Genomic DNA, 24,071 nt, shown 5'->3' with positions numbered 1-24,071 from the left:
GGGAGGAGCCTATTTCTTAAAAACAAGACGCCATTTCCTTACATCACAAACGCAGGATCCGAACGGCACCTTTTCGAGTCGCGCGTTGCACGGCCCCGACGGTATCCGTCCAGAAGTCCTCTCCCTCGGGCCCCGGCGTTTTCCTCGGGGTCCCGGAGGCGCATCCCCGCCGCTCGCGCCGGGGCGGGTCGGGCAACCATACTCGCAATTTCCCAAATTGCAAATTTTCACAGGGCAACCACACTAACGCCCACTAACGCCCACAGTTTTTGCGCCACACACTCGCGCCATATGTCAAATCGACCGGCTTCATCGGGAATCGTTTGCTTGTATTTTGCTAAGAGATTGGTTGTATAGTCTAATTGATATTAATTTATTAGTATCCCATTATAAGTCAATGGGGAAAAATTAATTAAATAATATTCTCCCATTCCAGTATTTTTCTCTCGGAAACGGTAAGGCCTACAGTTACAACACTTGGAAGGAAGGTTCATAATAATTACAAGGATTAATAAAAAAATAATTACATCAATCGGCCTCATGGTGGCGCTATAACAACCCACTTTACGTTTTGCCTGTAACTCTTGAACCGTAGGTCGGAAAATTTAAATTATTTTTTCCCTGGATTCCTTGGGTCATGCATGACGCATCTCCCTGTATAGGCCACGCCCATTTGCGCCTGGATTGATTTTTCCGCCATTTTGAATTTTCTTCAAAAAACACTTTTTGCTCCTTTTCCTACATATTTTCTCCAAATGTCACAAAAATCGGTACACATGATCTATGGACCCATGCGATAAAGATATTCAAGCGATATTTTGATAGTCCATACCGTTCGTCCGTAACAGGCTTCCAAAGTTAGCGGGAGGGGCCCGTTTAGCAGAAAATAGCCATAAATCACAAACGAAACATCCAGTCAACACCAAATTTTAACCAAAAGTGGCAGGTGGTATACTGAACGTATCCCCAAAAGCATTTCCACTTCGACCCATAGGGGGCGCCACAAACGCGCAAAATGTAACCGTTTAGTGCCAAAACGTGTTTTTCAGGGGGAACGACCCTCTCAAAACGAAACACAAAGGATCTCGGGAGCGACAGGACAACGTAATCCCTTGGCGAAACTCGTGGGAGGAGTCTATTTCTTAAAAACAAGACGCCATTTCCTTACATCACAAACGCAGGATCCGAACGGCACCTTTTCGAGTCGCGCGTTGCACGGCCCCGACAGTATCCGTCCCGACGTCGTCTTCCTCGGACCCCTGCGTTTTCCTCGGGGTCCCCGCGGCGCATCCCCGCGACTCGCACCGGGGCGGGGCAGGCAACCACACTCGCAATTTCACAAATTGCAAATTTTCTAGTGTTTAATCGCTACAGGCGATTAAACACATTCGGCGCGCTTCACCGCCCACAGTTTTGGCACCACTCACTCGCGCCATATGTCAAATCGACCGGCTTCATCGGGAATCGTGTGCTATTACTTTTCTAAGAGATAGGTTGTATAGTTTAATTGATATTAATTTATTAGTATCCCATTATAAGTCAATGGGAAAAATTAATTCTCTAATATTCTTCCATTCCAGTATTTTTCTCTCAGAATTGGTAAGGCCTACAGTTACAACACTTGGAGGGAAGGTTCATAATAACTACAAGGATTTATTAAAAAATAATTACATCAGTCGGCCTCAAGGTGGCGCTATACCAGCTCACTTTACGTTTTGGCTTATAACTCTTGAACCGTAGGTCAAAAAATTAAAATTCCTTTTTCCCTGGAATCCTTGGGTCATGACGCATCTCCCCATATAGGCCCCGCCCATTTGCGCCAGGATTGATTTTTCCGCAATTTTGAATTTTCTTCAAAACACACTTTTTGCTCCTTTTCCTACATATTTTCTCCAAATGTCACAAAAATCGGTACACATGATCTCTGGACCCATGCGATAAACAAAGTCAAGCGATATGTTGATAGTCCGTACCGTTTGTCCGTAACAGGGTTCCAAAGTTAGCGGGTGGGGCCCGTTTTTCAAAAAATAGCCATAAATCACAAACAAAACATCCAGTCAACACCAAATTTTAACCACAAGTCGCGGTTGGTATACTCAACGAATCCCCAAAAGCATTTCCACTTCGACCCATAGGGGGCGCCACAACCGCACAAAATGTAACCGTTTCGTGCCAAAACGCGTTTTTCAAGGGGAACGACCCTCTCAAAACGAAACACAAACGTTCTCAGGGAGGCGCGTCACCCGCCGCTCGCGCCGGGGTGGGGCGGCAACCACACTCGCAATTTCCCAAATTGCACATTTTCTAGTTAGTGTGGTTGCCCTTACAGGGCAACACACTATAGTTCTAGGGAAACTTTATTCTTTCTAGGGTAACCAAAAGTTTGACGGCTTTCTTCGCCCACAGTTTTTGCGCCACACATTCGCGCCATATGTCAAATCGACCGGCTTCATCGGGAATCGTGTGCTATGATTTTGCTAAGAGAAAAATTGTATAGTTTAATTGATATTAATTTATTAGTGAATTAATTTTCCCCATTGACTTATAATGGGAATCGCAAAAACTCACATTCATGTATTTTTCTCTCGCAAACCATAGGGGCTACAGTTTCAAAACTTGGAGAGGAGATTCATAATAATTGTAAGAATTAATAAAAAAATAATTACATCAGTCGGCCACATGGTGGCGCTATAACACCCCACTTTACGTTTTGCCCTATAACTCTTGAACCGTAGGTCGGAAAATTAAAATTCCTTTTTCCCTGGATTCCTTGGGTCATGACGCATCTCCTCATATAGGCCACGCCCATTTGCGTCAGGATAGATTTTCCGCCATTTTGAATTTTCTTCAAAACACACTTTTTGCTCCTTTTCCTACATATTTTCTCCAAATGTCACAAAAATTGGTACACAGGATCTCTGGACCCATGCAATAAACATATTCAAGCGATATTTCGATAGTCCATACCGTTCGTCCGGAACAGGCTTACGAAGTTAGCAAGAGGGGCCCGTTTCGCCAAAAATAGTCATAAATCAGAAACGAAACATCCAGTCAACACCAAATTTTAACCACAAGTTGCGGGTGGGATATTCAACAAATCCCCAGAAGCATTTCTACTTCAACCCTTAGGGGGCGCCACAAATGCGCAAAACGTAACCGTTTCAGGCCAAACCCATTGACTTATAATGGGAATAGCAAAAACTCACATTCAATTATTTTTTCTCTTGCAAACCATAGGGGCTACAGTTTCAACACTTGGTGAGGAGATGCATAATGAGTTCAAGGAATAAATAAAAAATAATATTGTCAGTCAGCCTCATGGTGGCGCTATAACAGCCCACTTTACGTTTTGGCCTGTAACTCTTGAACCGTAGGTCGGAAAATTAAAATTATTTTTTCCCTGGATTCCTTGGGTCATGACGCATCTCCCCATATAGGCCACGCCCATTTGCGTCAGGATAGATTTTCCGCCATTTTGAATTTTCTTCAAAACACACTTTTTGCTCCTTTTCCCACATATTTTCTCCAAACGTCACAAAAATCGGTACACAAGATCTCTGAACCCACGCGATAAAGATAACCAAGCGATATTTCGATAGTCCATACCGTTCGTCCGGAACACGCTTCCGAAGTTAGCGAGAGGGGTCCGTTTTTCCAAAAATAGCCTTAAATCACAAACAAAACATCCAGTCAACACCACATTTTAACCACAAGTCGCGGTTGGTATACTCAACGAATCCCCAAAAGCATTTCCACTTTGACCCATAGGGGGCGCCACAACCGCACAAAATGTAACCGTTTCGTGCCAAAACGCGTTTTTCAAGGGAAACAACCCTCTCAAAACGAAACACAAAGGATCTCAGGAGCGACGTAACAACGTAATCGCTTGGCTAAACTCGTGGGAGGAGCCTATTTCTTAAAAAACAAGACGCCGTATCCTTACATCACAAACGCAGGATCCGAACGGCACCTTTTAGAATCGCGCATCGGGCGGCCCAGACGGTATCCGTCCCGACGTCGTCTCCCTCGGGCCCCGGCGTTTTCCTAGGGGTCCCGGAGGCGCATCCCCGCCGCTCGCGCCGGGGCGGGGCGGGCAACCACACTCGCAATTTCCCAAATTGCAAATTTTCTAGTTAGTGTGGTTGCCCTTACAGGGCAACACACTATAGTTCTAGGGAAACTTTATTTTTTTTTCTTTATTTATAGTGTAACCAAAAGTTTGGCGCGAATCTCCTCCCACAGTTTTTGCGCCACACACTCGCGCCATATGTCAAATCGACCGGCTTAATCGGGAATCGTGTGCTATTACTTTTCTAAGAGAAAGGTTGTATCGTTTAATTGATATGAATGTATTAGTGAATTAATTTTCCCCATTGACTTATAATGGGAATCGCAAAAACTCAAATTCAATAATTTTTCTCTCGCAAACCATAGGGGCTACAGTTTCAAAACTTGGAGAGGAGATTCATAATAAGGGTAAGAATTAATAAAAAAATAATTACATCAGTCGGCCACATGGTGGCGCTATAACACCCCACTTTACCTTTTGCCCTATAACTCTTGAACCGTAGGTCGGAAAATTAAAATTCCTTTTTCCCTGGATTCCTTGGGTCATGACGCATCTCCTCATATAGGCCACGCCCATTTGCGTCAGGATAGATTTTCCGCCATTTTGAATTTTCTTCAAAACACACTTTTTGCTCCTTTTCCTACATATTTACTCCAAATGTCACAAAAATCAGTACACATGATCTCTGGACCCATGCGATGAACATATTCAAGCGATATTTCGATAGTCCATACCGTTCGTCCGTAACAGGGTTCCAAATTTAGCGGGAGGGGCCAGTTTTGCCAAAAATAGCCATAAATAACAAACGAAACATCCAGTCAACACCAAATTTTAAACACAAGTCGCGGGTGGGATATTCAACAAATCCCCAGAAGCATTTCCACTTCGACCCTTAGGGGGCGCCACAAATGCGCAAAACGTAACCGTTTCAGGCCAAAACGCGTTTTTCAGGGGGAACAACCCTCTCAAAACGAAACACAAATGATCTCGGGAGCGACGTGACAACATAATCGCCTTGTGAAACTGGGGCGGGGCGGGCAACCACACTCGCAATTTCCCAAATTGCACATTTTCTAGTTAGTGTGGTTGCCCTTACAGGGCAACACACTATAGTTCTAGGGAAACTTTATTTATTATTCTTGACTTCTAGTGTAACCTTTTTTTCGGCACGAATCTCCTCCCACAGTTTTTTCGCCACACACTCGCGCCATATGTCAAATCGACCGGCTTGATCGGGAATAGTGTGCTATTACTTTTCTAAGAGAAAAGTTGTATAGTTTAATTGATATTAATTTATTAGTGAATTAATTGTCCCCATTGACTTATAATGGGAATCGAAAAAACTCACATTCAATTATTTTTCCCTCGCAAACCATAGGGTCTACAGTTTCAAAACTTGGAGAGGAGATTCATAATAATTGTAAGAATTAATTTAAAAAGAATTACATCAGTCGGCCACATGGTGGCGCTATAACAGCCCACTTTACGTTTTGGCCTGTAACTCTTGAACCGTAGGTCGGAAAATTAAAATTATTTTTTCCCTGGATTCCTTGGGTCATGACGCATCTCCCCATATAGGCCACGCTCATTTGCGTCAGGATAGATTTTCCGCCATTTTGAATTTTCTTCAAAACACACTTTTTGCTCCTTTTCCTACATATTTTCTCCAAATGTCACAAAAATTGGTACACAGGATCTCTGGACCCATGCAATAAACATATTCAAGCGATATTTCGATAGTCCATACCGTTCGTCCGGAACAGGCTTACGAAGTTAGCAAGAGGGGCCCGTTTCGCCAAAAATAGTCATAAATCAGAAACGAAACATCCAGTCAACACCAAATTTTAACCACAAGTTGCGGGTGGGATATTCAACAAATCCCCAGAAGCATTTCCACTTCAACCCTTAGGGGGCGCCACAAATGCGCAAAACGTAACCGTTTCAGGCCAAACCCATTGACTTATAATGGGAATAGCAAAAACTCACATTCAATTATTTTTTCTCTTGCAAACCATAGGGGCTACAGTTTCAACACTTAGTGAGGAGATGCATAATGAGTTCAAGGAATAAATAAAAAATAATATTGTCAGTCAGCCTCATGGTGGCGCTATAACAGCCCACTTTACGTTTCGGCCTGTAACTCTTGAACCGTAGGTCGGAAAATTAAAATTATTTTTTCCCTGGATTCCTTGGGTCATGACGCATCTCCCTATATAGGCCACGCCCATTTGCGTCAGGATAGATTTTCCGCCATTTTGAATTTTCTTCAAAACACACTTTTTGCTCCTTTTCCCACATATTTTCTCCAAATGTCACAAAAATCGGTACACAAGATCTCTGAACCCACGCGATAAACATATTCAAGCGATATTTCGATAGTCCATATCGTTCGTCCGGAACACGCTTCCGAAGTTAGCGAGAGGGGCCCGTTTTGCCAAAAATAGCCATAAATCAAAAACGAAACATCCAGTCAACACCAAATTTTAACCACAAGTTGCGGGTGGGATATTCAACAAATCCCCAAAAGCATTTCCACTTCGACCCTTAGGGGGCGCCACAAACGCACAAAACGTAACCGTTTCAGGCCAAAACGCGTTTTTCAGGGGGAACAACCCTCTCAAAACGAAACACAAATGATCTCGGGAGCGACGTGACAACGTAAAATCGCCTTGCAAAATTTGTGGGAGGAGCCCATTTCTTAAAAAACAAGAAACCATATCCTTAAATCGATCTCGGGAGCGCATCCCCGCCGCTCGCGCCGGGGTGGAGCGAGCAACCACACTCGCAATTTCCCAAATTGCACATTTTCTAGTGTTTAATCGCTCCAGGCGATTAAACACATTCGGCGCGCTTCACCGCCCACAGTTTTTGCACCACACACTCGCACCATATGTCAAATCGACCGGCTTCATCGGGAATAGTGTGCTATTACTTTTCTAAGAGATAGGTTGTATAGTTTAATTGATATTAATTTATTAGTATCCCATTATAAGTCAATGGGGAAAATTAATTCACTAATATTCTCCCATTCCAGTATTTTTCTCTCAGAAATGGTAAGGCCTACAGTTACAACACTTGGAGGGAAGGTTCATAATAACTACAAGGATTTATTAAAAAAATAATTACATCAGTCGGCCTCATGGTGGCGCTATAACAGTCCACTTTACTTTTCGGCCTGTAACTCTTGAACCGTAGGTCGGAAAATTAAAATTATTTTTTCCCTGGATTCCTTGGGTCATGACGCATCTCCGCATATAGGCCACGCCCATTTGCGTCAGGATAGATTTTCCGCCATTTTGAATTTTCTTCAAAACACACTTTTTGCTCCTTTTCCCACATATTTTCTCCAAATGTCACAAAAATCGGTACAGTTGATCTCTGGACCCATGCGATAAACATATTCAAGCGATATTTCGCTAGTCTATACCGTTCGTCCGTAACAGGCTTCCAAATTTAGCGGGAGGGGCCCGTTTCGCAAAAATCAGCCATAAATCACAAATGAAACATCCAGTCAACACAAAATATTAACCACAAGTCGCGGGTGGGATATTCAACAAATCCCCACTTCGACCCATAGGGGGCGCCACAAACGCGCAAAACGTAACCGTTTCATGCCAAAACGCGTTTTTCAGGGGGAACGACCCTCTCAAAACGAAACACAAACGATCTCGGGAGCGACGCGACAACGTAATCGCCTTGCGGAACTCGTGGGAGGAGCCTATTTCTTAAAAACAAGAAACCATATCCTTACTTCAGGAACGCAGGATCCGACCGGCACCTTTTCTAATCGCGCGTCGCGCGGCCCCAACGCTATCCGTCCCGACGTCGTCTCCCTCGGACCCCCGCGTTTTGCTCGGGATCCCGGCGGCGCATCCCCGCGACTCGCGCCGGGGCGGGGCAGGCAACCACACTCGCAATTTCCCAAATTGCACATTTTCTAGTTAGTGTGGTTGCCCTAACAGGGCAACACACTATAGTTCTAGGGAAACTTTATTATTATTAGTGTGGTTGCCCTTACAGGGCAACACACTATAGTTCTAGGGAAACTTTATTATTCTTGACCTCTAGTGTAACCTTTTTTTCGGCGCGAATCTCCTCCCACAGTTTTTGCGCCACACACTCGCGCCATATGTCAAATCGACCGGCTTGATATTAGTGTGGTTGCCCTTACAGGGCAACACACTATAGTTCTAGGGAAACTTTATTATTCTTGACCTCTAGTGTAACCTTTTTTTCGGCGCGAATCTCCTCCCACAGTTTTTGCGCCACACACTCGCGCCATATGTCAAATCGACCGGCTTGATCGGGAATAGTGTGCTATTACTTTTCTAAGAGAAAAGTTGTATAGTTTAATTGATATTAATTTATTAGTGAATTAATTTTCCCCATTGACTTATAATGGGAATCGAAAAAACTCACATTCAATTATTTTTCCCTCGCAAACCATAGGGTCTACAGTTTCAAAACTTGGAGAGGAGATTCATAATAATTGTAAGAATTAATTTTTAAAAAATTACATCAGTCGGCCACATGGTGGCGCTATAACAGCCCACTTTACATTTTGGCCTGTAACTCTTGAACCGTAGGTCGGAAAATTAAAATTATTTTTTCCCTGGATTCCTTGGGTCATGACGCATCTCCCCATATAGGCCACGCCCATTTGCGTCAGGATAGATTTTCCGCCATTTTGAATTTTCTTCAAAACACACTTTTTGCTCCTTTTCCCACATATTTTCTCCAAATGTCACAAAAATCGGTACACAAGATCTCTGAACCCACGCGATAAACATATTCAAGCGATATTTCGATAGTCCATACCGTTCGTCCGGAACACGCTTCCGAAGTTAGCGAGAGGGGCCCGTTTTGCCAAAAATAGCCATAAATCAAAAACGAAACATCCAGTCAACACCAAATTTTAACCACAAGTTGCGGGTGGGATATTCAACAAATCCCCAAAAGCATTTCCACTTCGACCCTTAGGGGGCGCCACAAACGCACAAAACGTAACCGTTTCAGGCCAAAACGCGTTTTTCAGGGGGAACAACCCTCTCAAAACGAAACACAAATGATCTCGGGAGCGACGTGACAACGTAAAATCGCCTTGCAAAATTTGTGGGAGGAGCCCATTTCTTAAAAACTGTGGGAGGAGCCCATTTCTTAAAAACAAGAAACCATATCCTTACATCACGAACGCAGGATCCCAACGGCACCTTTTCTAATCGTGCGTCGCACGGCCCCATTCAATGAGCACCGTTTTAAATCGCACATCCCACCGCCCCCAAACAGTTGGACGGAGCGCATATATTGCCCTTGAACAGTTGGACTGAGCGCATGGATGGAACACGTTATTCCAATAAGTTCCTTTCCCCTCCATATGGCCAGGGGCAGGCATTATAGAGACCAGGATTTCTGCATATTTTTGTGAGGGTACCTTCCGTAGGGGGCACAGGGAGAACACAGCGGGAATCAAACCCAGAACCATTTATAGCTGTGAGGGACAGCGCTACTGACTGCACCACTGTGCCCCCTGTACATTATTAGGAAAACACAAAAAAGCCAGCTGTGGCTTGTTTCCATTGTGATCCTATGGATTCAATTCATGAATATATGTAAATAGTCCTACCCCGTTCAAAGATATGTGCTTCAAATTATGTGCAGAGTATAGGTGATGTGGTGTGTACAATAGGCTATGTGAGGGATTAGTGGTGCTTGCATGTGGAAATGTAAGAATAACAGAAGAAATGTTGGAGAATCCAGCAAAATGTAAAAAGCATCAATTTGTAATATAATAAAAACAATATGAAAATGTGTTGAAAGTACACACACGCACGCACGCACACACACACACGCGCACGCGCGGCGCCGCGCGCATACACACACACACACACACACACACACACACACACACACACACACACACACACACACACACACACAGTTTTCTGAAAAACATATGCTATAAATCAGTGGTTCCAACTGTGTCATGTCAAGGACCCCCAAAAAGATATGTGTTTGGCCGCAGACCCCATCTCAATCTGATTTTTTTCTTCTGGGGACCCCCGGGCCAGCGAAGATTTTGGTTACAAATGTGGCCTCATGCTAGATGCAGAATAGATATGCCTTCATGCTACATGCAGAATAGATACACCATAAAAATGCTAATATACAGCATACGATTTGTGAAAGTGACAAAATAAAATAAAAAGTCTGTTTAATCATAAATAAAAAAAGCTTTTTTTTTTTTTTTTTTATAATTCAATGGCTATTTATTGGTTAGCCAATCACAGACCCGAAGTCCACGGGCTCAGTTGTAGCCTATCTATTAAATAACTCTATGATTAAATCCCTTCCAGATCAAATCAAGTAGAGGTGGGATTTATGGCTCAGACGTTCAAAAGACTGGCTCATTTGGCTCCTCTCTCACTCAATCACTGTAGGCCTACTCAGTCAGTAGGCTACTCAGTGGAGTACAAGGAGATGTTGAATTTGGGGGGGGGGGGGCGTCTCTTCCCCAAATGAACGGCTCTCTACTGCGCCAACCGGATCCATCGTTCACTTCAAAGAGCCGTTCAAAAGATTCGATTCGTTCGCGAACGTCCCACCTATTGCGCCAACCGGATCCCATCGTTCACTTCAAAGAGCCGTTCAAAAGATTCGATTCGTTCGCGAACGTCCCACCGATTGCGCCAACCGGATCCCATCGTTCACTTCAAAGAGCCGTTCAAAAGATTCGATTCGTTCGCGAACGTCCCACCGATTGCGCCAACCGGATCCCATCGTTCACTTCAAAGAGCCGTTCAAAAGATTCGATTCGTCCACGAACGTCCCACCTATTGCGCCAACCGGATCCCATCGTTCACTTCAAAGAGCCGTTCAAAAGATTCGATTCGTTCGCGAACGTCCCACCTATAAAATCAAGTCATTACAAACGATAACGTGGTTAATAGTTTCTTTGGGGTGCACACAAATTGCGTGAATACTAATGTTGTTGCTGTTGTTGTTGTTGTTGTTGTTGTTGTTGTTGTTGTTGTTGTTGTTGTTTTTGTTGATAGATAAACGTTGATGGTTGAAAACGTACTCAAATCTTTTTACTTGAGTAAAAGTATCAATTGATCTTGTCGGTTATGACAACGCAGTAAAATCGGGCCTTAACTCCGCCCACTTTAGCAATGTAGAAGCACTCCGTTACAAGTAAAAGTCCAGAATTCAAAATGTACTTGAGTAAAAGTATGAAAGTGTTGGCATAAAAATTAAAGGTACAAAGTACCAAAAGTAAAAGTACAAGCTCAAATAGGGCTTAAGTGGTTCATGTATGTTTTATAATATTATGGTTTATTTTATGCAGCAAAGTAACTAGTAACTAAAGTTTTCAAATAATTGTAGTGGAGTAAAAGTACAATATTTGGATCCGAGAAGTAGTGGAGTTATTAGAAGTAAAAGTATTGGAAATTGGACAAGTAAAATACAAATACTTTTTCATGTTTTAAACAGTGCACATGTGTGTGTGTGTGTTTTCCAGGAAGCGGCTTCTGGTGTTCTGTCCAATTACAGCTCTGGCTTTAGGGGGCATGTCCTGGGCATGTCCAATAGCACGCCTGTGTACGCCCCCTCAGTCTGCTTTACGACACGCTGGTGACTGGTTGTTACTCGAGAGCTGTAGCTGCTATTTTCCAGCGATTCCATTGATTTATTTTGACATTGTTACACTTTTTATCTCATCTTTTTCCCCCCTGCAGGACCTCGCAACACTCAGGTAATTAACTTTACGTAACACGATCCTTTGTTTTCTACGACGTCGTGTTTAAGCTATCGTTAGCTACCGGCCATGTTGAAAGCAAAATGGCTTTGTTGTCGTATGATCGATGCTAACGTTAGGTTAGCTTTCTAGTTCGTTATAAAGTTGAGTCCTGCCCCGGGCTGAGTACCCGCGTTTGCCATTGAAATTGGCTGAAAAAGTAGGCTACTTTTATAATTTGAAGGCTACGAGCTAACGAGCTAACTGAAGGCTGGTGGTGTTTTATTGTGAAAGACAGCACCGTTTCCGCCCAGAACAAACCTGTGTAACTTAACACGACCATTGTTGGTTAGTTGGCTTAACTCACAAAAACATTGAACATCCCGTTCAATTTTCAAATTAAAATAATTTGACAATGCAAACAAAAACCACGTGCGTATCCCTGTGTATGCACGTTGTGTGTGTGTGTGTGTGTGTGTGTGTGTGTGTGTGTGTGTGCGTGTGCGTGTGTGCGTGCGTCATTTAACCACTTAATGTCTAAGGGCACACTGCAGCACAATGCATTATACACATTTTAAAATGGCATGCATATTATAATGCTTTGTTATTTTTAAAGCATGCAAACATTACTCCAGTATGAAACTATATTATATGGTTTAGATCAGGGGTCTTCAACAGGGGGTCCAGGACCCCTAGGGGTTCCTCAGAGTTACTACAGGGGGTCCTCCAAATCTTTGTGTGATAGAATCTTAACCACTTGAACCCTAATGTCCATATTCTGAGAACTTTACCCAAAAAATAGCAGATATACAAGCTCCACAATGCCTTTTTAAAGCATGCAAACATTACTCCAGTATGAAACTATATTATATTGTTTAGATCAGGGGTCTTCAACAGGGGGTCCGGGACCCCTAGTGGTTCCTCAGAGTTACAACAGGGGGTCCTCCAAATCTTTGTGTGATAGAATCTTAACCACTTGAACCCTAATGTCCATATTCTGAGAACTTTAGCCAAAAAATAGCAGATATACAAGCTCCACAATGCCTCGCGCTGCGAGGCGTTGTGAGCTTGTAGATCAGCTATTTTTTAGCAAAGAGGTTTGGTGTAGAGGGGAAAAAGAGCAGGCTAAGTGCAGAGAGAAAGGTCAAGTTTATTAAGTATTGACGGATCAAGTGGTTAAATATCTGTAAACACAACTTGACATGAATCCAAAATACACTGACAATCGTGTTGTCAAACAATGACACTATATGGAATCTATGATAAGGTTGTGGGGGTCCCTGTTTCATCTCTCTCTCAACTAAGGGGTCCTTGGCCTGACAACGTTGAAGACCCCTGGTTTAGATTGATGCTAGGTTTTGCTAGGTAGTTTGCCTGTGATCATGCACTAGGCTGTCTCAGCATTCTATAAACAGTATGTCATTACCTTGTTAATTGTACATTTCTGTCATCATATCTGACACATGTGCATAACAATAAATGTCAGTATGTAAATCAATAACATAAGTATCTATAGTTTAACTTTGTTTCTAACAATCAGTATGTTTGAAATTATTTTCAGCTGTGACCGGTGTTCTGTTCTTTTGGTGGACTACTGGACACAGCTGTTGTTGACGGGTGGACCATCCCAGACGGACACTGCAAGGTGTGTTTAACTGGACCAACCTGATGCAAATCAAACTGTTCAGATGTAACCGCGATCTCCCTGTCTCTGCAGATCAACTCATCCATGAGAAATGTGCATGCACAGTTTAGTTTACGCTTTACAGTTTAGGCATTTAGCAGACCCTTTTAATCCAAAGCGACTTACAATACGCAGGTAATACACATCACTATAATAAGTACAAGATAATATGTCAGTACATTAACAACAATACAGCAATATAATACATGCTAAAAAACAATAACATAGTTAGACCACGCACCTAATTAAATTAAAAACTTGTAAAACCTAAAATAAATGCTATCTAGCTTCATGTATGGTCATTGGTCATTGAGGGAAGGGGAGTGTTACAGTAGTGCTATGGGATTTAGGTGGAGTCTGAAGAGGTGAGTCTTCAGTCCACAGCGGAAGCTAGGAAGTGAGTCTGTAGTTCTAAGTGCGACAGGGAGTTTATTCCACAGTTTGGGGGCCAGGAGGGCAAACTGTCTAGGACGAGTGGATTTTTGTCCGGGGGCTTTTAGCGAGGGTTCTGTCAGCATCCCAGCATGCACAACAGTGGATTTTAGTGTGTAGAGCAGGGGTTTTCAAAGTGGGTGACGGGGCACCGCAACGGCAGTCCAGGGGTGCCGCAAGATCATTTGATAATATTTGGACACTTAAAATATTTAGTACAAAGTTATTTTCAGTCATTTCTAACCAAAATGGCTATTATCTCAACGTTTTCCTCACCACATAATCACTACAATATCATTACTGCAGGCAGTAACCTCTGTCGCACAAAACTAGTGAAAACAGCCGATCTACAAGCACACAACGCCGCGCTGACAACTCCAGGTTCATACAAGGCATTTTGAGCTTGTAGATCTGCTATTTTGAAAATGCGAACCACTGTACGAATTGAGCTTTTATGTAGACAACAACTGGCTGCTGTCATAAATCTGCATTGCGGTAAAAACTCATTGGCTAACGGAAAAAAATGCTATGCTCCTGTGTGCAAAGGCCCTTACAAACAAATTTTGTAAATTATTGACCTCTTTTGACTTTCAGTTGTACCACTGGCAAATCCATTTGCATTAGCTTACTGTTTTAACTGACTGTCACAATCAAATATTTGAGCAAATGTTTGGCCTGGCAGAGAATATTTTTTGCACCCTGTCCATCCATGTGTCTGTGGACTGCTAATCTCTGGTACCGATCAACATGAAACCGTGCACACACTCCATAGATGCCATAACAGAACCACAACATGATACATGACTGTTTCCCACTGCCCCAAATGTTTCACATAGGCCCGTGGTTCTCAACCTGTGTGCCGGGACCCCCAGGGGGATCCCCAAATTATTTTGGGGGGTCTCTAGCTGATTAACTGAATGTGCAGCATTGTTTTCTCACTCAACAGTAAACAAACCAAAGTTTAAGGGAATAGAGGGTATCTGCACATTTCTAAAGTGACAATTTAATGACTTTTTAATACTCCTAAAATGTCAAATTAAACGTTGGCCAAATTGTCAAATATTAGAGACAGAAATTGTGAAAATAGCTGATCTACATGCTCACAGCATGTAGATCGGCTATTTTCACAATATACAAAGTGCTTGTCAGGGTGGGGGGTCCCCAGTTTAAATATGATTTCACAATATAACCGTGTTATACAAAGTGCTTGTCAGGGTGGGGGGTCCCCAGTTAATTATGATTATTTTGGGGGTCACGGCCTGAAAAGGTTGAGAACCACCGCCTTAGAGCACCACCAGAAGGCTGGTTTCTTCATATCACTTCTTTTGACATAACTCCTACTGATCTTGTGCAAACATGCACAATCCCACGAGGCAGAAGAACAACCTCTTGGTTAATGGTACTAAAAGTGTATGTTAGTATGTACATCAAAGTGTCTTTGGTTTCAATTTGATGTGTCTAAAATACAGTGTTTTCTAAATCATTTTTCAGCTGTGGGTGACCGATCCTGTTCCATTGGTTGACTCCTGACCAGAGGGTTACCTGACTTCTGCAAGGTATGATAAAATAACCAATTTCACACATGTTCAAACTTGACCATTTCAAATCTTAACTATGTCATATGGCAAATGGAAATTATCTTGGGGTCCATCTATTGAGGCACAAGAGTGAGTATTGAGTATAGTCTTATGTTCAATACAACACTAGAATGAGAAACGGCTGTTGTTAGAACAACAGTTAGACAGACACAAAACTGAACATAGACGTATTTCGCTCTGGGAGCATATTTTCAAACATGCACAAGATATCTAGGACCCGCACACCATCTTCCAAAAAAACTACTTTTATTTGGAAGGCAACGTTTCGGTCCTTCTTCAGGCATCTGGTCTGGCAGCATATAAAAAGGAAGTAGTGACGACACAGTTGTTTAGAGTCTTTGTGGAACATGGCTCAAATACAGCAGTGACGTGAGCCAGCATGCTCAATCACTTTACAGTTAAAACTACTGTTCATTGTTGTCAAAGCAGATGGAAATTTGAAAACCTCGTTGTGAGCTTGCAGATCTGCCTATTTGCCTTGGTTTTCTTTTTTCGACAGCGAGTCATTAAGTTGTTCTTAATAAAAAAATGCTCAGCTTAGGCAGCAAGAATTGTAGACAGGCAGTCATTGCTGCTGACCCCCACACTATTAACCGTAAAGCAGAGAACTGATTTCATGTACTAGAGCAGGAGTCTTCAACAGGAGGCCTGGGACCCCTAGGGGGTCCTCAGAGTTACTACAGGGGGCCACCAAAGCTTTGTGTGATAGGATCATGTGTTTTGCGTTAACCACTTGAACCCCCTAGCATCCCTATTCAAGTACAACATTAGCCAAAAATAGCCGATCTACAAGCTTACAAAGCCTCGCAGCGCGAGGCGTTATACGCTTGTAGATCGGCTATTTTTGGCAAGGTTTGTAGTGGGAAAAAAGAGCAGATTAAAGTATTTGACGGTTCAAGTGGTTAAATGCCTGAAAATATACAATAGGATGACAGTGCTGTCAAACAAGTCTGAGCTGTCTAAGAAATCTGTGAACAGTTTTATTCTGCAACACAATTTTATACAATATGTAGTTGTGGTACTTGCTTCATCTCTCTCTCAGCTAAGGGGTCCCTGGCCTGAAAACGTTGAAGACCCTGTACTAGCGCTGTCATACTGTCATGGGGTTTGTCGTTGTTTGACACCCAAGTCTCTGTGATCACAGAATCAAGTTTTTCTGGAGGGTCCAGTGATGTTACTAGGTTTTCAATGTAATGGGTCCCGGGACCCACAGGTGGTCATTCAAATGGGTCCCAGAAAAGGTTTGAGTCCTCAATAAAATTTGTTTGAGCGCTGTGAGCTTGTAGATCGGCTATTTTCAAAATGTTTGCCTTATCTTATATTTATTTTGCAATTTGGCTAATGTTTGAACTTAGAACTAGGATTTCTAAATACACTAGGCTACAGACACCCATTTAATTATATTTATATCACTGGGACCCCAATTTATGTTAAATGGTAATATACTAGAGTACAAATGGAACAGGTCCATTTGGTTCCATTTATTTACTGAGTTACAAACCCATAAAGTTTCCAAAAGATTCCCTTTTACTTTGCTTATTAGCAATATAAAACATTTTTATATTCAGCAATGTCAGTAATGGTACTATTGTCTGCGTTGTGAGCTTGTAGATCGGCTATTTTTGATGAAAAGAGTAGTTGTATGGAAAAATAACTTGTGGATCGGCTATTTTGAGTGAAGAGAGTTGTATGGAAAAATAACTCAAGTCAGCCTCTGTTGTACTGTACACTTGTAAACAGTTTGATGCTTTGAGCTTTGTAAAACACAACACCTTGTTGTAGGAGATTGTGGTACAATAAACATAGTTCCCTGGCTGCTGCAATCTGTAGACTTTATTTTTTCAATAACGGCGGAGCCATGGAGGCAGAGACAAGCACAGACAAGGGCTACGTCTTCATTAGCCTGAAACATGACGGACGCGACCGTTCATTATCGCACGATGCGTCCAGTCTCCAGTGAGCCCGACTGTGGTTGTCTGCTGCAAAATCTCTGCAGATTTGTCTGTCTGACTGTCGTGTTGTACTAGCTTAGCTCTAGTCAAGTGTAGCCGCATCTTGCCCTGCTGTCACTGCTGTGCTTTGTGCATTGACTGCATTCGCTTCCTGATTTGTATCCTTAACCTACAGAGTGCACCGAGGCTCAAACATCACCGCATTAATCGCGCCTTAACTTTGACAGGCTTAGAAAAATCATATTTTGATGATCATGACGGGCCGCACAGACATGCGGAAAGGGACACATGCGGCCCGCGGGTTGAGTAGCGCAGATGTAGAACATGGTTTCCCTTTAATTTACCATGGAAAAGTTGGCTGACAACTCCGGCCTAATGGAACGCTTTTTGAGCTTGTAGATCTGCTATTTTGGACATGTGACCTGTAGTATGCGGAAAGGGACACATGCGGCCCGCGGGTTGAGTAGCACAGATGTAGAACATGGTTTCCCTTTAATTTACCATGGAAAGGTTGACTGACAACTCTGGGCTAATTCAATGCTTTTTGAGCTTGTAGATCTGCTATTTTGGACATGTGGCCTGTGATTTACTATGTAGAGCATGGTTTCCCTTTAATTTATCATGGAAATGTTGTCTGACAATTCTGGGCTAATGCAATGCTTTTTGAGCTTGTAGATCTGTTATTTCCGACATTTGACCTGTAGTATGAATTAGTGAGCGACCGATATGACCTTATTTGGGCATATCGGTTTATATCGGTATCGGTGAAATTTCCCGCCAATATAAAAATAAATAAATAAAAACCTGGCCTCTGTGGACTGGTGAATGGAAGTGGCAATGACTTATTTTGTCCAGCAGAGGGCACCAATCCTTCACACTGAGGGGTGTGTGTGTGTGTGTGTGTGTGTGTGTGTGTGTGTGTGTGTGTGTGTGTGTGTGTGTGTGTGTGTGTGTGTGTGTGTGTGTGTGTGTGTGTGTGTGTGTGTGTGTCAGTCACAACAGTGTGTAAATACTTTACTTACTATTGATGGGTTTATTACTGTAGTTTAACAACTTAGATTGGGTCCAGGGTAGCAGCCGCGGGTTTTACAACAGTTTTACATCCACAGTTTTACATCCACAGTTTAGAAGGACATTCTGGACAGAAGCTCTTGCGGTGATGTCATGCTTCACAATTCAACTTTGTCTTTAATATGCTTATCCAATAAATGTACAAGCATTCAGCATTATATGGTCGCAAGTTATGCCACATGTTTAAATGGTAAATGGTAAATGGTGCATTTATATAGCGCTTTTAATCCAAAGCGCTTTACATAGATTGTGCATTACATTCACCCATTCACACACACATTCATACACCGGTGGCGGAGGAAGCCATGCAAGGCACCAACCTACTCACCGGAGGCAATTAGGGGTTCAGAGTCTTGCCCAAGGACCCTTCGACATTAACTCAGGGGGAGCCCGGATTCGAACTGGGAACCCTACGGGATTTATACCCTTCGTGCTCTAATACCAGTTTCTCTACCCCTGAGCTATGCCGCCCCTGTTTTAGAGATAATCTGATGAAGCCTTTTACATTATAACTTGTAATCATAACGCATCTTAGCCTGTAGTTGTATTGGGGTCGAGTCACTTCACACCAGCCTGCATTAACATTGGAATGACAGGGTTTCCTGCAGGAAAAAGTCTTGACCAGGGGGGGATCTCTTTGCGCCGAAAATGTTTGATAATTAATTAATTAATTCAAGTAATTAATTCACTTAATTTGTAATATAAATTCTTAATTTTGCCCTATAAAAAACACATGAATGTGCCCATGATGACGGAAAACACAACTAAATGAATTCCCTTATTTTAGACTAATTCTTATTTTTGCCCTCAACATAAAAGTAGAGGTTGACTATTGTCTCTTGGCCAGGGGGGACAGATTTTAGGCCAGGGGGCCCCCCTGGCCTATAAAGTGCTGCAGGAAACCCTGAATGAGTCTCAGTGCATAATGGTCTGCTAACTCCAGTTTTAGCGGGATACGTGTCAAACATTAACATAACGACCCCCAAACAATCACCAATACAACACTGCTTTTTAACGAATAAAGGATGCAAGGAAGTTAAATGAACTAAATTATTGAGTTGACTCGCTTATGGAAAGATACAAGGTTCACTCGGACTCTACTTCAACCAACATAATGATATGCTCAGTTCAGCCATAAAACGGTGTTGCCTCAAAAATAGCAGATCTACAAGCTCACAACACGTCTATCCATGACGCATTACGAATGTTTAAGTCTGCTCATACATTTCCTCCTGGATATACTACTGAGTGTCTAGTCCAATTAGAATGCACAGTAAAACACTCTCACAGCCAATAGGTGACTATTATTTCTCAAACCTCAAGGCTTTCAACACAGCGGTTTTAATGATTTATTAGATTAAAAATATACAGAATAAGAATAACAAGTAGGCGAAAGAAACAATCTCACATTATGTTACTCAAAATGGGCACCTACCCGGTCGGACAACCTGGTAGCAAACTTCAACTGCCCGACCATTTTATTTACCTACCCTGGGCAGTCGTGCAAATGTTGGCGTCAATCCCTGTATTAATGTTGTCAAATGGACATTGTCTTGGGGTCCATCTATTCTCAGTGTTTAAGGAGCAATTACAAAAACATAACAGTATATCGTATGTTGCTTCACCCATTTAGGACTGACGTAGATTCTAAAAATACCTTGCAAAATCCTCACCTAAGTTTTTAGGGGTTCTAAATTGACCCATAAATAAATATCATTAGTTGATGGTGGTTACTGGTTGGCCATCCCTAAGACGGATCTCTGCAAAACATTTTTGCTTGTATTACCCAACAGATTTGGTTCTAACTAAGAAGTAACAACACTAGTATCTGCACATCTGTCATTGCAGTAGCAGGAACGTTGCCCCCAAGCCCCAATCTGTTCACAGGTTGTGCAATGTTGAGGCTTGGTATTCTTCACATAATTTGGCCATTGGAAAACCCTGATGTGCAGCAATAATGTGTCTTCAGTTTAACTTATGTGTCTAAAATACTGTATTTTAAAAATTATTTTCAGCTGTGGGTGCACTGGCGCGGACTTATCCTGCTCTATTCGTCGACACGGCGGTGGTTGACTGACCGACTACCCAGTCTGCGACTACTGCAAGCCAAGGTATGTTTATTTATTTCTTTATTTTGTACTAGTGTTCATCAGATCTGAAGAGCTCCATTAGTGTCTTCATATTTAACGGTAAGTTGATTTGTTTAGAGTGAAGTCAGTTATATTGTTTAGATATCCAACGTCCCATTGCGCAGAAGGTGTGCGGCAGTTCCACTGCCACATCTACAAGCTCACAACGGTTGCATCTGCGACGCATCGTGTTCTCCGGAAGTGTCCCATACATAATTCTACAGCACATTCGCGTGGAATCGTGTGGATAGATTTGGAATAAATCGTAAACAAGTTCATAGCTAGATATCACATTGCATTGCGACATCATGCCTCAGCGGAAGAAGAGATCTATTGCTGCAAAGAATAGATGGGCCACCAAACATTCAAAATCCCCAGAATACAACTGCATGGAAGTTGATGAAGGGAAACAAATATTTAGCCCGGTCATGGACAATTTGGCACAAACGTCTCAACAACATGCACAGTGTGAAGTTGAGGAACCGCACAGCAGTGCGGAAGCCATGGACCATTCCAACAATGACCCTGTACAACAGACCGACATCCCAGCACCCTCGGTGATATCTGTTGTGGAAGCCATGGACCTTTCCAAAGATGACCTTGTACAACAGACCGACATCCCAGCACCCTTGCTGATATCTGTTGTAGAAGCCATGGACCTTTCCAACGATGACCCTGTACAACAGAGTGACATCCCAGCACCCTCTGTGATATCTGTGCGGGCATCCAAAAGCCAGAATGATCTTTCCTTTTCCTATATGTCAAGGAATAAGCAGTGCACATGCATGGCCCTGACATTTTTGGCACACCAACATGAAGGTCGTGACATTAAGCGTAATGATCTCGACAAGATATTGGACAAGGGAGACCGGCTGTACAAAAGGACCATAACAAAACTAAAGAAAGACAAACTGTTCAACTCCAACTTTTTGAGTATGGAAGAAATACCCCTGACTGTTCAAACACAACGCAAGAAGTACTCCGTGACTAAATATAATGTAGAGATGGGCTACATGAGAAATGACGGAGAAACTCACCGACGCAATTGGTGGTTGAATCTACAGAATAGACTTCAGTGCCTGTCTGTAGATGTCAATTATGCACTGCTGACAGTATCACCATACACCATTGCTGTCTTTAGAGACAGGTCTGGAAGATATGGACTGTTTGACTCCCATGCCAGAAGTGCTGATGGCCTACCTTTGCCTCGATGGAGAGGAGGAAAATGTGTCATGATGACTTTCACTCACTTGGATGATCTGATTGCTAAGATTGAAGAGCTAAATCAATCCTTGCATTCCATAGCGATTGACAGAATGCAGTTCGATTTCATGCCTGTAACATTTGAACAGACAAATTCTCCATCACCCCATCTGACTAGCGAGGATGAAAGTGACACTGGACCATCGAGCTCTAAACATTCAAGCTCCAAGTCTCCTTTGCAGTCAGGCATTGTATCATCCAAATTGAATAGCGAGGATGAAAGTGACACTGGACCATCGAGCTCTAAACATTCAAGCTCCAAGTCTCCTTTGCAGTCAGGCATTCTATCATCCAAATTGAATAAAGAGAGACGAAGAAAACAGAAGAGGAAGGAAGCTTCACAGCAAACTCCTGAGGCAAAACAAAGCAAAATTAATACAGATTTTAGGGCCAGGAAAAATGAATACATGAAGAAGTATAGGGCTAGGAGATGCAGTTACGATGTAGCATTCAAGGCTAAGCAAAAACTACAAAAGAGCACATACTTCCGAAGAAGATATATCGAAGATGTTTCTTTCAGAGAGATGTGCAAGACATATTTCAACAAGCGGAAATGTGAAGACCAGGAGTTCAGAGAGAAGCACAATACATATACCAGGACATATGTCAACAAGAGGTTCCATGAAGACCTGGTGTTCAGAGAGAAGCACAAGACATATGTCAACAAGAGGTTCCATGAAGACCTGGTGTTCAGAGAGAAGCACAAGACATATGTCAACAAGAGGTTCCAAGACGACCCGGAGTTCAGGGCAAAACACACCCAACATATGAGGTTGTACATGTCCCACAAATGCGAAACGGACAAATACTTTAAGTTGCGCCGTGACATCCGCGCTGCGTATAAAATAAAACGCAGGTACAAGGCGTTATGTCAAGTCCTGCTCAGACTGAGACATGATGAGAAGAAGACGGAAACTGAAAAAGCGTCTAGGGAGGCTGAAGCTGCGAAACAGCGTAGCCTGGAAGAAATCGCTATAGCAGATTTCCAGGAAGACATCAAATATGGCCCTACTTATGTGTGCACAACGTGCCATCGGGCACTTTTCTCGGAATCTGTGTACCGTTGCCGTCGTTCCAAGTTCACACGGAAGCGAAAGCTGGTTGATGCCTGCTTGACAGGCAAATACGTCCATTCGTGTGACGATCAATGTGGAGGCCCGCAAGCCTGCACTGTACCCGAAGAAAGGCGTCTCGAGTGGATATGCAAGAATTGTCACGACACCCTACAGGCTGGAAGAATGCCAGCCTTGGCTGTCGCAAACAATTTAGAGCTAGCACCCATTCCCCCAGAACTCAGCGATCTGAATGTGCTGGAAAGGCAACTCTTAGCTTTGGCCATACCGTTTGCCAAGATTCTCACACTTCCTAAAGGCAAACAGGGAGCTGTACTTGGTGCTGTGGTGTGTGTGCCATCACGGGTGCAAACCACAATAAACGCCTTACCGAGAAGGCTCGGCTCATCCGGACTGTACCGAATGAAGCTAAAGCGACGTCTGCGGTTCAAAGGCCATCATTTGTCTCACATTGTTAATATGAGGAAGGTTGTACGGGGCGCGAGGACACTCAAAGTGACTCACCCAGGCTACACAGCGGTCACAATCGATGATGACGACGATGTGGAGGGCCAGGTTGAAAATCTGCCCGCCGACGAAGTCATGGACAGTTGTGATGAGGCTGAAATGATGGAAGTAGCGGATTCTGCTGAAGCTCTCGACGCATCGCAGGCAGTGGATCAAGATCCCCCCAGTGTTGAAGATGAGCAAGATGCGCTGAGACCTGGACATGGCCTAGACAGTTGCTTGGAGGCAGATGACATAGCACAAGAAATGATGACCTATGGTGATGGCATATTTAGCATTGCCCCCGCCGAAGGCAACAGGCCTGTCAGCTACAGCACTGTCCCTAACCTCGAAGCGCAGGCCTTCCCTACTTTGTTTCCAACTGGAGCAAACACGTTGGATGTGAAGAGAAGGGTCCGTCTGTCCCCGAGCCGTTACTTCAACGCAAGACTTTTCAATGTTGACGGTCGTTTCGCTAGAGACCAAAGCTTTTGCTTCTTTGCACACTTTGTCTCAGAGACACATATTGCAAAAAACAGCATCTCCTTTCAGTTAAAGAAGGGAAAACCTTTAACCAAT

General features: G+C 43.0%; 1 long non-coding RNA gene across 1 annotated transcript; it reads left to right on the top strand.

Annotated features, from left to right (window-relative positions):
- Window positions 1-11,696: 11,696 nt before the first annotated feature.
- Window positions 11,697-20,814, top strand: LOC308280056. The gene is made up of 4 exons (XR_013961714.1): window positions 11,697-11,822; window positions 13,366-13,449; window positions 15,412-15,476; window positions 20,557-20,814. It is a non-coding gene; the product is annotated as an uncharacterized lncRNA (long non-coding RNA).
- Window positions 20,815-24,071: the final 3,257 nt, after the last annotated feature.

This window comes from Nannobrachium achirus (assembly GCF_963921795.1).
Source record: "Nannobrachium achirus genome assembly, chromosome: 24".
NCBI classification, from domain to species: Eukaryota; Metazoa; Chordata; class Actinopteri; order Myctophiformes; family Myctophidae; genus Nannobrachium; species Nannobrachium achirus.
This window is presented reverse-complemented; position numbering and strand designations above follow the sequence as displayed.